The following is a 14306-nucleotide window of genomic DNA, read 5'->3' as shown; positions in this document are numbered from 1 at the left end:
CAGAGCCTCACATTTCACAGCCCAGCCCTCCTTCCTTTCTGCTCTCTGCCTCCTGACCATAGATACAACATGACAGGGTGCCTCATGATCCTGCCATCACATCTGCCCTGCCACAATGGTTTGTAGCCCTTCTTAAACTGTGGGTCAAAATAAATCCTTTCTCCCTTACATTGCTCCTTGTCAAAGTTTGGTCATGGTAAAGTAAAATAAAATAACAGGCTAAGGCACTCATTCCTGACCCAGCCCTTTAGATGGTACCGGTTCTGTCCCAGCATCACCTGACAGCCCTGAATGACTGCTGTATCTAAGTCGTTTGCAGTTCCTTCTCTCCATCCCAGGCCTTGTGACAGAAGTACAAACCTGGAAGAGAAAGGGTGTTAACCTCCACAGATTAAAAACCCTTGAGCACTGGGAGATGGGGGTTGATGACAATGTCCCTTCTTTCATGTCTAAAGGGACAAATTTGAGGTACAGTGTATACAGCTTCCTCAGAGTCCATGCAACAGCCCCCCCTCCCCTCCAGCTCAAAATGCCGTAGTCTTGGATTGCCTTTTATTCCTTCTGTCTTAAAATTATCTCCCAAAATGGGCTGCCAGTCAACAGGCCTTCATCCAAAGCTTTGCAAAGATACAACTTCCTGGTGATTTGGGTAGCAGAGACCAGCACACGTGGGACTCACTCCCACAGATAATGTCTGTGCTTCCATAAGCAGCATGAAGCCACATCCACTGTTACAAGGACTTTGAAAGGGGATCATAGCTGGCATGCTTTGTAGCTAGACAAGCACAAAGTCACCTACCTCAGAGATGGAGGGACTGGCAAGATGGTGAGATTTAAGTGAATCTAAAGAGCTAACGGCGTACCTCCGGGCCATCTCCTCCATCTAACCAAGCCTCAGGTCACTGGCTAAGATACGTGAGACCTGTCTTAAAGATGTTCACCGAGAGTTCTGTCCAGACCATGACTCACAGTCATTGAGGGTACTGTGGGGCTATCACGAGGGCCTGGGATAACTTATTTGAGCACCATACCTTGCCAACAGGATTAAATGGCTCTGTGCTTCCATTGGTTCACTAATATGCAAAGATCCTATGGAAACTAATGAAATGGAAATTCATTCTGAAATCCTTCCTATATTTTTAAAATAGCCTCTGGCCCTCACGTGCCCTCTGTCAGTGAAGACAACACACCTCGGCCACTTGCAAATCAGGTTCGTGTCACAAAGAGAGGCTGCGTTCTCAGAGCATGCGGACCACCGTGTGGAGTCACAGCCAATAAAAGAAAACTTGATTAGTAACAGATTCTAGGCCTCAAGCACCTGCATACGATCTCTCACACACAAGGACGTGATCTCACACACCTGTCCTGGCAGCTTAATTAATTAATTGACTGACTTTTTACCAATTTTATAACAATCGTCCTATTTATTTGGTCCCATTTTCAAAGGGGAAAAAAAAAACCAGATCTTCAACGTTTATGAAACTTGCCCGAGGCTAGAGACAAGGGATTTAGCCAAGTCCAGGACTGCGACCTGTGAGACCTTGCTGCCACATAATTCTGTTGACATGCTGGGGACATGTTATGCCATGGACTCTGTGTGAAACACCACCACTACTCAATCCCGGTCTGTGACTTTTTTTTCACCCTACCAATCTCACTCCATCATCTGCTCGCTTTAAGCAGGTTTAAGTAAGGTAGAGCAGAATCTGACTTCTCCGGCCAGTGATTTCTGAGGACCTCTTGCTCTTTATCAGACCCACTCTCTGGCCTTCAGCTCATCTACAAAAGGAGGTTCGAGCGGAGACAAGCTCCATTCGCCGCGTCCCCACGGCTGTGCCAGTCTACTCCGTGTACCAGAGAAGGCATCTTGGGCATCCTAGAGGAACCAGAGAGCAGGAGTAGAATGCCACTGCCTCCAGCTATGCTTTCTAAAAGTGCCAAGGGACTGCACGTGAGAAATGCATGGTCACGTTTTCTGAGTGTGTCCCTTTGTCCCAAAGTCAGAGAGAGCTGTTTGCCGTGCCTCCACTTACCCTCCTCTGCTTGCATAAGCACAGAAGCCCCCAAGCAAACCCTCCATTGAAATGCCAGCCTTGCGTACCCCATCCCCACCCCCACAGCCCCAGGCAGTCATCAACCTTGTCACTTGTCAGAATGACTGTAGTGACACAGCGAAGCTGGACCCAATCAACCCTGGCTGATTTGCATGTGTAATTCAGTAAGTATATCTATCTGTCACAATGCAGCGGGCCATTCCCTGACAGGGTCTGCCATGATGAATGGCCGCTAAGGGGCAGAACGAGGAGAAGTAAGGTTCCCAGGTCCATCAACACAGAGGACTGAATGTCAGTGCCGAAGCAGTTACAGGACAGCTCCCCAGGGAAAGTTTCCAGTCAAGCTAGCAATGTCACAGTCACAATGAAAACTCTGGACCACAGTACCTGCGTCCGGCCCGCATCTAGGTTGTCTTTTCCTGCATCTAAAGAATGCTAAGTCACAAAGCATACCTGTTAATTATCGCTTATCTAAAAGTATTGAACCTCAAAGAAGTGGAGCGCCACCTGCCCTGTGACCTAGTAATTCAATTAGCCTAGGACTCTGTCCTAATATATGCAAAGATTTGGTTCATACTGTTCATTATGGATGACAGGATTATAATAATAAGAATAAATGAAGTTTGGCACTGTCATATATGTCCCATGGATAATAACTAATATATAATATAAAATATAATGTATGGTATATAATAATCTATAAAATCTTCACAGTGATCTTGTTATAAAATATGAGTATTATTAATAAGGGTAAATATCAATATTTTTATTGGCATCAACTTATAATTGTAGAAAATTAAACCTCTGACAGTCAAATATTTAGAGGCCACCTACAGAAACTGCAAGAACCCAGACCCCTGCTTTGTCTTTCAGCTTTCCAGAGTGTTCTGTAGGCCCCTCCGTTTACAACAGAAATGACAGGAGACCCCTAATCTAACCGTATTCTTGTACCCGCAGGCAGAATGGAGCATGTCCTGATTCCCCCGTGTTTACGGGAGTGCAGTTGTTGAAGCAGGACTCGCTCTGGAAAGCCATCACTGCGTGAAGTCTCTGATCTCAGAAAATGGCATGAGAAGAACAAAAGGTGACTTAACGGAAGCCTCTGGATGCGTTTGACCACGCACGTTGTTTTAACCCTCGGATGGTTTTAAAATGGGGTCTATTTACAAGGAAAGAAAGAAAAACTTAAAGAAGTAATTTGCCCAATACTGTGAGCTAAGCCATGTCCCCCAAATTCATACATTGAAGGCCAGCGTGACAGTATTTTCAGTATCAGGGAATGAAGTTAAGTAAGATCATACGAGCAGGACCCTATCCAACCTGACTCTCACAGGAAGTTACGCGCATAGCCCCTTCCTCCCCTTGTCCCTCCTTCCTTCTCTTCTTAACCAACTGACTCCTCAGCCTGGAACTCTAGCATCTGTAATGCAGGGAAATAAGCTTGTGTCATTCAATGCACACAGTCTATGGCATTTTTTTACAGCAGCTTGAGCAGGCAAGTCACGTGGCCATCGAACAGCAGAGCAGAATCTAATCCCAGACTTCCTTTCTGCTTCTGGCTGAGTGTAGCTGGCACTGATGATTCCCTGCATCATCTCCCCTTTCCTTCCTCTCCCCCAAGAATACTGGTTGAATTCTAACAGCCTGCTGGTCCTGCTCTCATCAGAGACTCACTGAACTTGCTCTATGTTTCCATTTGAACAATGGGACGGAAGGGCAGATCTACCAGAGGATGTCTTTCCTTACAAAGAGAAATACGTGGGAAGAAATGGCCTCTGTTCTACCATTAGGCGTGAGCACGCCTGCTCTTGAGAGCTGGGATGTTTCGAGAGCTTGAGAGCAACCTTGAGGAGACGATGCTAAGGACCACAGAGTGGCAATAGACCACACGGATTCTCTCGCGCCTCTTACAGATGAGCTAACGTGCTCTTGCCATTCACGCTACTGTGATACTGTTTTCTGGTACTTGCTGTAATAGACATGCCAATTGTAGGAAGCCTCCAAATACAGCTACCCACAGGCGTCAGAGGGGAGAAGTCTGGCAGGACTGGGACCTGAAAACCACTAGACGATGATGTCGCCCTCGCTAATAGACAGGTGTCTTCCTAGTGCCAGATTGACTTACACCGATAGGAAAACGCAGCTTGGGTGCCTCTTACCAAATGTTTCTCCTCTGTCTGCCCAGTGAGCTGATGACACTTCTACTCCTGAACTTTTTAACTTTTCCGGGGAAGGACTATGTGGACAGAGCCCCAGTTGGAACACGAGCTGAGTAAGACTCGGCCTTTCTATCCTGTTAACTAGCGACTAGTAATTCTCACTATGGACGTCCAGATTCTCAAAGGCAGCTCCCTCACCTGAGGTCTCTAGTAAACTTGGCAACTCCCAGAAGACACGGGTTTTATGTTTACTTCTGACGTAATGTTGGCTTCTTACAAGCATACTACAGATTTCATTGAATGAATGAATGAATGGATGGATTGAAGGTTGGATTAATTAGTTAATTAATTAATTAGAACATCTAATAAGTGTCAAACAGGGATATAGACACACATATGTGTGTGTATATATACATATATATGTATATATATATATATATACATTATATATATATATACATCTCATGCAAGAAATCAAGAAGAGAAAATGTAAGGGGGAAAATTTTTTTGAAAACACTTCATTCAATGAATTGTGACGAACAGTAGGAAATTATACATCTGGGGTGACAAATATGTCGGTGGCCTTCATCAGCGAACACCATCACACATTGTGCTCATGTATCAAAACACGGTAGCCCATAAGCCTGCACATTACTAGAAGAAAAGGTACAATTGCTAGAAGGAGGTGGCTCAGGGGATCAAACACTTGCTGTGCAAGCATAGGAACTAGATCCGGGATTCCCAGCACCCAGGAGACACTGAATGTAGTTTATTGTAGTCCCAACACTCCCACAGTGAACAGGAGGTAGAGATGAGAGAATCCTCAGAAGCTTGCCTGGCATGCGTAGCAGTAAACAAGAAACTCTGTCTCAAACAAGGTGGAAGATGGGAACTGACCCAGAGTTATTCATTCCTACACACACACACACACACTCACACACACACACACACACTCACATACACACACTCACACACACACGCACACTCACACACACACGCACACTCTCACACACTCACTCGCACACTCTCACACACTCACTCACACACTCACACACTCACACACACTCACACACACTCACACTCACACACGCACACACACACTCACACGCACACACAACACACTCACTCACACACTCACACTCACTCACACACTCACACTCACACACACTCACACACGCACACACACGAGCATACACAAACACACACACACACACAACTCTATCTTCCTCCTGCATGCCCAGCACACACACACACACACACACACACACACACACACCCCACAGGCACACACACGAGCATACACAAACACATGCATTGTGCACATGTAGACACAGCTTTTAAAGTTAAAAAAGTTAATAAATGTTTAGGAAGAAAATGGTTCCACGTAGAACTATTAAAATAAAGAAATAAAAATATATGAATAAAACAGAATTAGTACCAACGTCTTCTAGACAATATCATATGAGCTATTAAATGACATTCAAGACTCGGCATACTGTTGGGAGAAAATTAAGTCAGTTGACTACCCATAGAAAGTTAGCTTTCTTCCCATAATGGTATGCTTGAGGTAATATATTGAGACATAAGAGTTATTTTTGACACACAGTTCTGAAGCTTCAGCGAGATCAAACGAGACCATCTTGTCAGGAAAATGGTGGAAGTTCTGAGTGGCAAAGGTGAGAAGAAAAAAAGAGCAGAGAAATAGACTGAGACCCTGGAGGGGCACACCCCCAAAGGCCCCAGGATACCCTAAAAGGTTCTAAGCATCTCTGACTTGTACAACTGTGGAGATGAAACCACTGTACACAGAGACCTTTGCCCAACACATACCACTTACTTTGTGCCAAATACAACAGAATTCTTGTGTTTAACTCTCCAGTAATTGAGACGGGTGCTGTCCGCTTGTATTTGAGCTCCCACAGGAAGCAGGGCTAAAAGATGTTAAGACACAGGTTCAAAGTCACACAGCCACTAAGTAGCAGAGCCAAGACTTACAACTTCCAGTCACTGGTTCACATTCTTTGTTCCCAGCATTTGGTGTATGCTCTTGCCATTTCCAAAGGAGAGTAAGAGATGGGCCTTTCCATCAAAACCCTAATGCAAATCTTATTTACTATTCTAAGCTCCGGCCTTATGGAAACCCATATATGTCTGGGTACTGAGATCAATAGATCTGACACGATTTAAAAACAGAGATGATTCTCAACCTACCATATACCTCTCACCTCTCTCTGGGCATCCTAGAGAAAGACCCACACACTCTGCACCCTAGCCTGTACTTGTTACTCTTTCTTTACGAGGCATGGCGGCTGTGCCTGTAGACACCACAGACACTGGGTGCTGAGGCAGTCCATAGGATTTCACGAGGCTTCGACCTGAAGGTGCCTTTCCTTGGAACATAATTCCTGGAATCTTAGTCCTTTCTTTATCTCCTGTATAAATGCCCTGGTACCTCAGGGTCTGAGCCTTTCCCAGCTGACAGCTTTTGTGGCTAAAGATCCTTTCCACCAGCTTCTCAGATACCGGTTGCCAGGTAAACACACAGCTTAAACAATGGTATGTTATCAGCAGACAGGCGTTGAATTAGCCCAGGGAGCCACAGGTCTGGACTGGCAGCTGGAGATAGTCAGGGATGGGAGATTTGAGAAGCTCTGCAGACTGCTGGGGTCCCGTTAAGAGTGGATTAGTGGGGTCTGCATTCGGCTGACAGGAACCATAGCAGCGGTAATAGATTTCAACCTGCAATTTTGCAGACCCGATGCCTTTTTAATGATGGTCAGCTGTCTGCACGGTGAGACAAAATCTGCCCCTCATGTGGGCATGGAAGTCTCACCATCTTAAAGCGAGCGTTTCTGCGTGTCACCCATAAGTAATCCACAAAGTTCCCTTCCACAAAAGTTCCCTCTGCAATTAACCTTAAAAAAAAAAAACTTAGAAGATGTCATTTCTCAAAAACATCCAGATTCTCCCCCAGAGGACCACAGAAGGGATCTTGGGAATCTCTCTCTTAAGATCACTCTAGTTGACTTGCATGAGTTTAGGATATGAGTTATTAAGATATGTATTCCTAGGTTAACTTGGGCTTTAAAAGTGCAAAGTCTTTGCAAATGATGGATCCTGCATGGGATATCCCCCACCTCGTCGGTTTTGTTTTTTTGTTTTTTTGTTTTTTGTTTTTGTTTTTGTTTTTTTTTTTTTGAAGATCCTCTGCTTAAGATGAGCAGCACGAGGACCTCACGTTACCCGGAAGTTGTGCGGAGGCTCCCCACGGGCCGCCGCAGCTCATCGGAATCCAACCTGTCAACAGCACATGGCCCGGCTGACTTATGAAGCGCGTCACACGAGATTGTTTGGTATTCTGAAGAGGCAGTGGTGTATGTTGGGGGCCAAGGCGTGCAAGACACGTTGGGGTCTGCCAGACTTTCATTCCCTCCAGATCGCCCCCTGCCTCCCAGCAGGAGCCGACCCGGGCTTGGAAAAGGTTAACTAGCACAAACAGCCATCATTTGTGGCGAGTGGGAAAACCCCATGTGCTACCCCAGCTTCCCTTTATGAGACATGCGGGGTGGGTCTGCTCTGTTGTTCCGTGGTTGGCACTGGGTAAATGCCCAGCGTGCTTCTGCTTGAGGGACTGGAAGGGCCTGTCTCCAGGACAGAGCCTAGGAGGAAGAAAAGAAGCCCACCCCATGCCATCAGTACCCTCCGTGTCTACAACCCCGAGGGAAGCGGAGGGTGAAGGACGGAGGGACAAAAGTTGGGGACAGAATGACTCCAGAGGACTGAATACAGGCGTTCACCTAGACCTAATCGGTTCAAATGCTCTGTTTCAAACCCCATCTGCTTATCTCAAGCGAAGTTTGGGGACCGGCTCCTGTCCTATTGTGAGTCCATCATTTTGCAAATCTATTCCTGTCTGAGTTCTCATTATAACAGATGTCAGCGGAGGAATCCGAGCTGTCAGGGAGCCGCCAGCCATGAAAAAGAGTAGCAGAGGCAACAGGCCAGGCAAACAAAACAAGTCGCCCCCACTGCAAGCGTAAACAGCAATGTTTGTCACAATATTTTCCCACATCGCCCGACAATTCCAACGGATGGTTGTTTTGAAAAGAAAGGGAGAAAAAAAAAGTCGCGGTACCAATAATAAAGAAGTAGGAACAAGCCGTCGGATTCATCTTCGGTGGTGAGCGCTCTGTGTGCTGCCTAGGCCTAAAAACCAATTTCTGAAACAGCAATTAGTATATTCCAGTCTTATAGGGGAGCTTCTTGATCATATTAAGAATCATGCTGCAGTTAGATTTTAGGCCAGGCTGCAATGAAATTTGCTCAAGAGTTCTGGGCTTTGTTTGTTTGGTTGTGTCTCTTCTGCAGCCCCCAGGTCTCCTTTTTCTTTTACCAGCCCTGTGGCATCCTGGATGGTCATCAACTTGAGTCAACATCTTGCCTAATGCAAGGAGACTTAGCTGGTGCAATAGCTTGCCAGCCTTGCCCTCTTGCTGAGGGTCAGGATGGCCTGCGAGGCGGGAGGCAGTCAAGGGCTGTTACGATGGAGGGAAGCTGGCTAAACCAGGCTTTCTTGTCAGCAGAAAGCAAAGAGCTATGTTTGGGGAACTGGACATACTGAGATGCCTGGATTGTCCCCCAACTCCCAAACTCACTGCTTTGGGTGAGTCCTTTCCACCGTGTTACGTGAGGAATAGAAAGCAGGAAGATAGGGAGCCTTGGCGTCCATCAAAATGCACTCATTTCTAGAATCCTCCACCCTCTGGGGGGCCATTGACTGTATGCCCTAGTCTCAGAATCACTGGAGTCTAGAAGCCATCTCTGCCCTTCCCACCCAGAAGTCAAGGCCACCCTTAGGTTTTATTCAAGAACAAAACCCTCCCTGGGCCTGCACATAGAGCTTCTGAGAGTCACCCAGGCTATTGGAGTTCTTGTTGAAAAGCAGAAGAAAAGAAAATCACTGAGCAGGTCCACTGGCTCTTTAGAGATTTTTAATTGACCCTAAACTTTAAAAGTGGGTTGTAACTTGGAGGTGGGAGGTTTGACAAGCGTACATGAGGCCCTGGTTTCAACAGCTAGTACCACGAACTAAATCTGTTTAATAAATAAATGCATTAAAATCTCTATGTCTAGCTTAGACTGCGATGTGTCCTAGGGGGGGCTTCTATTTTCTAAGATTTAAAGGTTAAGGCAGACCATAGACAGTCCACAGCGTGACAGCCTGCCTAAACCCCACATCATCAGACACCCCTTGAGTCATCCTACCCTGCTCTGTAAAAACAACTCACTTCCCATCCCAAGACAGCCGGGCAAACGCTGTTACCCTCACCCTCATTCTACGGCTGAAGGAATTGAGACCATGGGAGAGCTGAGACCAAATCTGTGTCTTCCTACCTGCCTCTCAGTGCCTTTCCCTGCACCTCATATATGAAAAGTTCCATCAGCTTCAAAGCTCCTGTGGCAGAGAACCATGACATCACGAACGAAGAGTATACATCAAAGCTTATAAATGCTTGTAGGTATAAAATGGAAAGAAAGCCAAAAGATAGAGGAAGGTAAGTAATATCACCCAAATTCGTTTTGTGAGTGGGTTTCTTTTTGTACCTTGCTTTAAAAATACATACAAAATATTGACCACGACTGTTGTAGGACGGTGAAAATGTTGCCTCTCCTCAATTTAACTTGTACTCCGAACATTTTATACAACACGCAAGTGAAAACAGTAGTATGTCTTACAGAATAAAACCAATGCATTTGTGCGGTGGTACACGCCACAGATAACGTTCTAAATTAGATACAATAAAGAAGGAGGCTGGGCCTGATGGTGCAACATGCCTAGCACATGACAGGCTGAGGCAGGAGGATCAGAAGTTCAAAGCCATCTTCTATGTAATATTAGCTTTGTCATCTTGACATAACCTAGAATCGCCAGGAAGAGAGTCTTGTGAAGGATTATCTATACTGGGCTAGCCTGTAAGTTGTCTGTTGGAGTTAATTGGTATGGAAAGACCCAGCCCACTGTGGGTGACACTATTCCTTAGGCAGGGCATCATAAATCATTTAAGAGAGGAGAAAAATCAGAAAAGCTTTTGACTGGGTATGTGATGTGAGCTGTTCAAACCTCCTACTCCCACAGTGATGAACTATGACCTGGAACTATAAGCTGAAATAAGCCCGTTTCTCCCTAAGCTCTTCTTTGTCAGAGCATTTTATCACATCAACAAAAATGCAACTGGAACCTACACAAGGAGCCTGAGGCCAGCCTAGACCACGACCAATAAAGTCCATGTAATGAGAAAGGAAAATAGCTCTATGTTTAAGAATTATTTTATTCTATTTAGTTTATGGGTATGAGTGTTGCCTAGCATAAGTGTGTCTGTGCAACTCGTGTCTGTCTGGTGCCATCAGAGGCCATAAGAGGACATCAGATTCCCTGAACTAGAGTTACAGGCAATTGTTAGCTGCCATGTAGATGCTGGGAACTGAACCCAGACCCTCTGTAAGAACATCAAGCACTCTTAATTGCTAAGCCCTCTTTTCCAAGCCCACCCCGTTCTATCTTTAATCATTCAGCTACGATTGATATGATCCTGTAGACCAGTTTTGACTCTCTGATCTATGCTCTCAGGGGAGCGGGGAGGAGGACATTTTCACCTGTCATTTGAGGGATACATTTGTTAAAATTTTCATGATGCATTTGACATACTCTGTGAAAGAATAAAGAAACACGTAGATGAGACACTGAAGTATTAGTGTCTGGCTTGCTAGACTCCTCTAGCACGGGGGGGTAATGAAGACACGAGTCTTCAAAATGGTCGTATCTAGCCACTCCTGCCCACAGCAAGGTGAAGCACAGCTCACATGACAACAGGAGACTGTGTTCCTACCGATGCGACGGATGCCAGTTACCTGTCACGGGAAGTTCAGCATTCAGTGGGCCCCTGGTGGACCGTGGCTCCTGCCCAGCAGACTTGACTGGCAGAGTGAACTCCTAGAAAGTTCTTGGCTTTGTGTCATAATACTGATGATGTAAAGACTACTTAGCCAAGAATGTTAAGTTCATGCAACAATGCCACCTACATCCTCCAGCTCAGCGATTGCTTCACTGTCCTCGTCTGTCACCGCCTGTACAGATCCTTCGTTTCAGGGGACTTGAATTTTCCTGAATATTCTCTTCACATTTTTTTTTGTTGGGGCTTGATTCTGACAGGACGTAAAGTTTCTGTTCATATTTATTTTTAGTTGTAATCCGTCTGAAACCTTGCAGCTAATCTGCTTTCTGCTGGGCTCAGTTGCATTCAGCAGCTCTGGCCTTCGAGGCCGGTGTTGTCCTTTAGGTTTAGGTCTCTTGTGGGTCTGAGTTTGGGATCTCTCTTTTGCTATTATCTGTTTCCCACAAAGCATGTCTCCTGGGTACCAGGGCCCCTGTGACCAGTGAATCTGGTCAAAAGTGGCCTGGGTACCACAGCACACACTGTTGGGGACTGTTCCTCTTTCTAAAGCTGTTTTCAAATGAAGTATCTCAAGAAAACATCGTTTGTGGCAACCATTTTACATCAAAATGTGTGACACTGGGTTCCCGTAGATCTGTGGTCCTCAACTCCGCCAATGCGGTGGCCCCTGAATAGAGTTCCTCTTGTCGTGGTGACCCCCCCCACCAGTCATAAAATTATTTCTGTTGCTACTCTGTAACTGTAATGTTGGTAACTGTTTTAAATTGAAATGTAAAGATTTTTGGAGCTACAGGTTTACCAAAGAGGTCACGACCTTTGAGAACCCATGCTGTAGCTCGAAAGATGCAAATGCCAGCAGCTCGCTTTCGGTCGGTCACACACTGTTTGTCATGGTCACACACTGTTTGACAGGTTACAGGCTTTCAAGTCACAGGGTTAGAGTAGATGGAGCAAGAGTGCACCAGGCGGATGCTGTAACCCTGCCTTCCACGAACGCCAACACCGGCATGGTTCTGAGCCAAGGACTGCGTGCGTCGTGTTCATGCGGAATCACAGCACTCCCTGACAGATAAGTCTTTGTGTTTCTCAGGCCTCAGTTCTTCACCTGAAAAATGGGACAGCATGGTCCCTGCTTTGAATGAAGCAGTTTAATCCCAATTACGTTCTTATTAAGTGTTTAGCTTCCTTCCTGGGTATATAAGTGAACGTCGATGAAATTTTAGTTCTTTAATTTGATCCACACACACAAAAAAAATGTTTTAAGGACCTACCGTCTCCAAAAGTACTTACCTTTATGAAATACATATCCCAGTGGATGCTCCACTTACAACGGAATTCTCTAATGTCCATTTACCTGTTTTCCGTCTACCGGTCACCATCTTAGACACAGAGGTAGGACTCGCATAAAGAGCCCAGAAGTCATCCTGAGGCTCGGCGCATCTGGCTTACACACCGCTTCTCTTGCCTTTTAGTGTTTCGACGGTTTCACCCTAATAGGATGAGAATTCTATGCTCTAGAAGAGAGAGAAGAAAAAATGTGAGGGAAGTTGTAATTGATACTTTCTTATCAAGCAATTATGTCCTCGATACTTAATAAGCTCTTTAAAAAAAAAAAAAACAACCCAGGACTGGGGACAGAAAGACTACAAAAGTCACCAGGGGATGGGGGACACCAGGAGAACATGGCCCACGGACTCAGCTAAGCAGGGCTCACGTGGCTCAGAGACAGAAGCAGCAAGCACGGGGCCCACAGAGGTCTGCACCAGGTCCTCTGTGTACTCGCTGTGGCTGTTGGCTTGGCACTTCTGTGGGAGCGAGCGAGTCTCTGACTCTCCTGCCTGCTCTTGGGACTCTTTTCCTCCTTGTCTTTGTCTTATTCTATCTTGTTTTGTTCTGTTTGGTTGTTGTCTCTTAGAGGCCTGCTCTTTTCTGAAGAGGAAATGGAGGGGGAGTGGATATAGGAGAGAGGGGAAGTTTAAGGGCAGCTGGGAGGAGCAGAGGGAGGGGAAACTGGTTGAGTTGCATTGTATGAGAGAAGGATCTATCGTCAATAAAAATGTTTTAAACATCCATGACTAGGGGGCCAAGACCACATGTCGCTCTTGCAAGTGGCCCAGCATGCTCTTCTTTCCAATGTTTAATTTTCTTACGGTCTGTCTCTTCCTGCTAAGACGACAAGTCCGTGAGCAGGTGTCTTATCTATTTTACTCACTATTTATTATCCATTATTTTATCCATGATTTGTCTCCCCAGAGTCTAGCACAGTACACACAAACGCCGACTACATAAATAATACTTACCGAATGGATAACTAAGCAAATTAATCTGAGCAACACATTTTATTTGTAACAAAGCTTTGCTCTCTGTAGCAAAGGCAACTTTTGACTCTTAGCAGCAGACAGGAAGAGCTAGAATATTCCAGAAAAAAAAATCCATCAATGTAGGGCTTTTTTTTTTTTCAGAGAGATTGATGATACCCATTGTCTAAGGAAATGATTGACAACCAGACTGAATTTTCCAGGGTAAGGGACGATCCTGTGATCCCCAGTCAGTCCTTTGAGGGGAGACAAAAATAGCTGTTTGACTTCCAAAGCTTCTGAGACACCAGAATCAACAGCTCTAGAGTTGGCCAACACCACACAGTGGCCTGTGGAATTACACACTCTACAAACAAGGAGCCAAGCATCACACATGCAGGAGATCCCAAGACACTCCCAGATCTCTATTGTGTACAACAGCTAAGGTGTGGGCATACAGGAGCCCACAGCGGGAGAACTTCCAACGCTCAAGAACAAAGCTGGACGAAATCCTGCCCTCTATGCTCTGACCTCCTTGAAGGAGCTCATCCTTGGCCTGGAGGACCTGTGTTAGCTTCTTTTCTGGTTGCTGGGATGAAACACCATGGCAAAAGTTCCAGTTCCAGGCTACAGTTCACTGTGGCAGGGGAGTGACAGAGACAGGAGCATGAGGGGTTGGTCATATCACCCCCATAAACAGGAACCAAGAAGAATGAATGTGTGCTTTCTTACATTAAGCTCACTTTCTCCACTCTTACACAGTCCTGGGCCCAAACCCAGAGAATAGCACCACCCACAGTGAGAGTCATCCCATGCCAATGAACATGATCAAGTCAGCCTCCT

General features: G+C 45.7%; 1 protein-coding gene and 1 long non-coding RNA gene across 10 annotated transcripts in view; both read right to left on the bottom strand.

The window, feature by feature from the left end:
• C7h12orf42 (similar to human chromosome 12 open reading frame 42) overlaps nucleotides 1–11247 on the bottom strand; it is a 189526-nt gene extending 178279 nt beyond the window's left edge. For 4 of the 9 annotated variants that reach the window (XR_005487476.2, XR_010053654.1, XR_005487477.2 and 1 more), the window contains exon 1: nucleotides 11123–11246. The gene's annotated coding sequence lies outside the window, so the exon portion shown is untranslated. Of the gene's footprint in view, nucleotides 1–11122 lie in introns of all 9 variants that reach the window. The other 5 variants (XM_017595193.3, XM_017595192.3, XM_039080504.2 and 2 more) reach the window with 2 other exon arrangements.
• Nucleotides 11248–12033: 786 nt separating this feature from the next.
• Nucleotides 12034–14306, bottom strand: part of LOC134479852 (uncharacterized) — a 7777-nt gene continuing 5504 nt past the window's right edge. Inside the window, exon 3 of the long non-coding RNA XR_010053655.1 lies at nucleotides 12034–12680. This is a non-coding gene — a long non-coding RNA (uncharacterized LOC134479852). The remainder of the gene's footprint in view (nucleotides 12681–14306) is intronic.

This window comes from Rattus norvegicus, chromosome 7 (assembly GCF_036323735.1).
Source record: "Rattus norvegicus strain BN/NHsdMcwi chromosome 7, GRCr8, whole genome shotgun sequence".
Lineage (NCBI taxonomy): Eukaryota > Metazoa > Chordata > Mammalia > Rodentia > Muridae > Rattus > Rattus norvegicus.
This window is presented reverse-complemented; position numbering and strand designations above follow the sequence as displayed.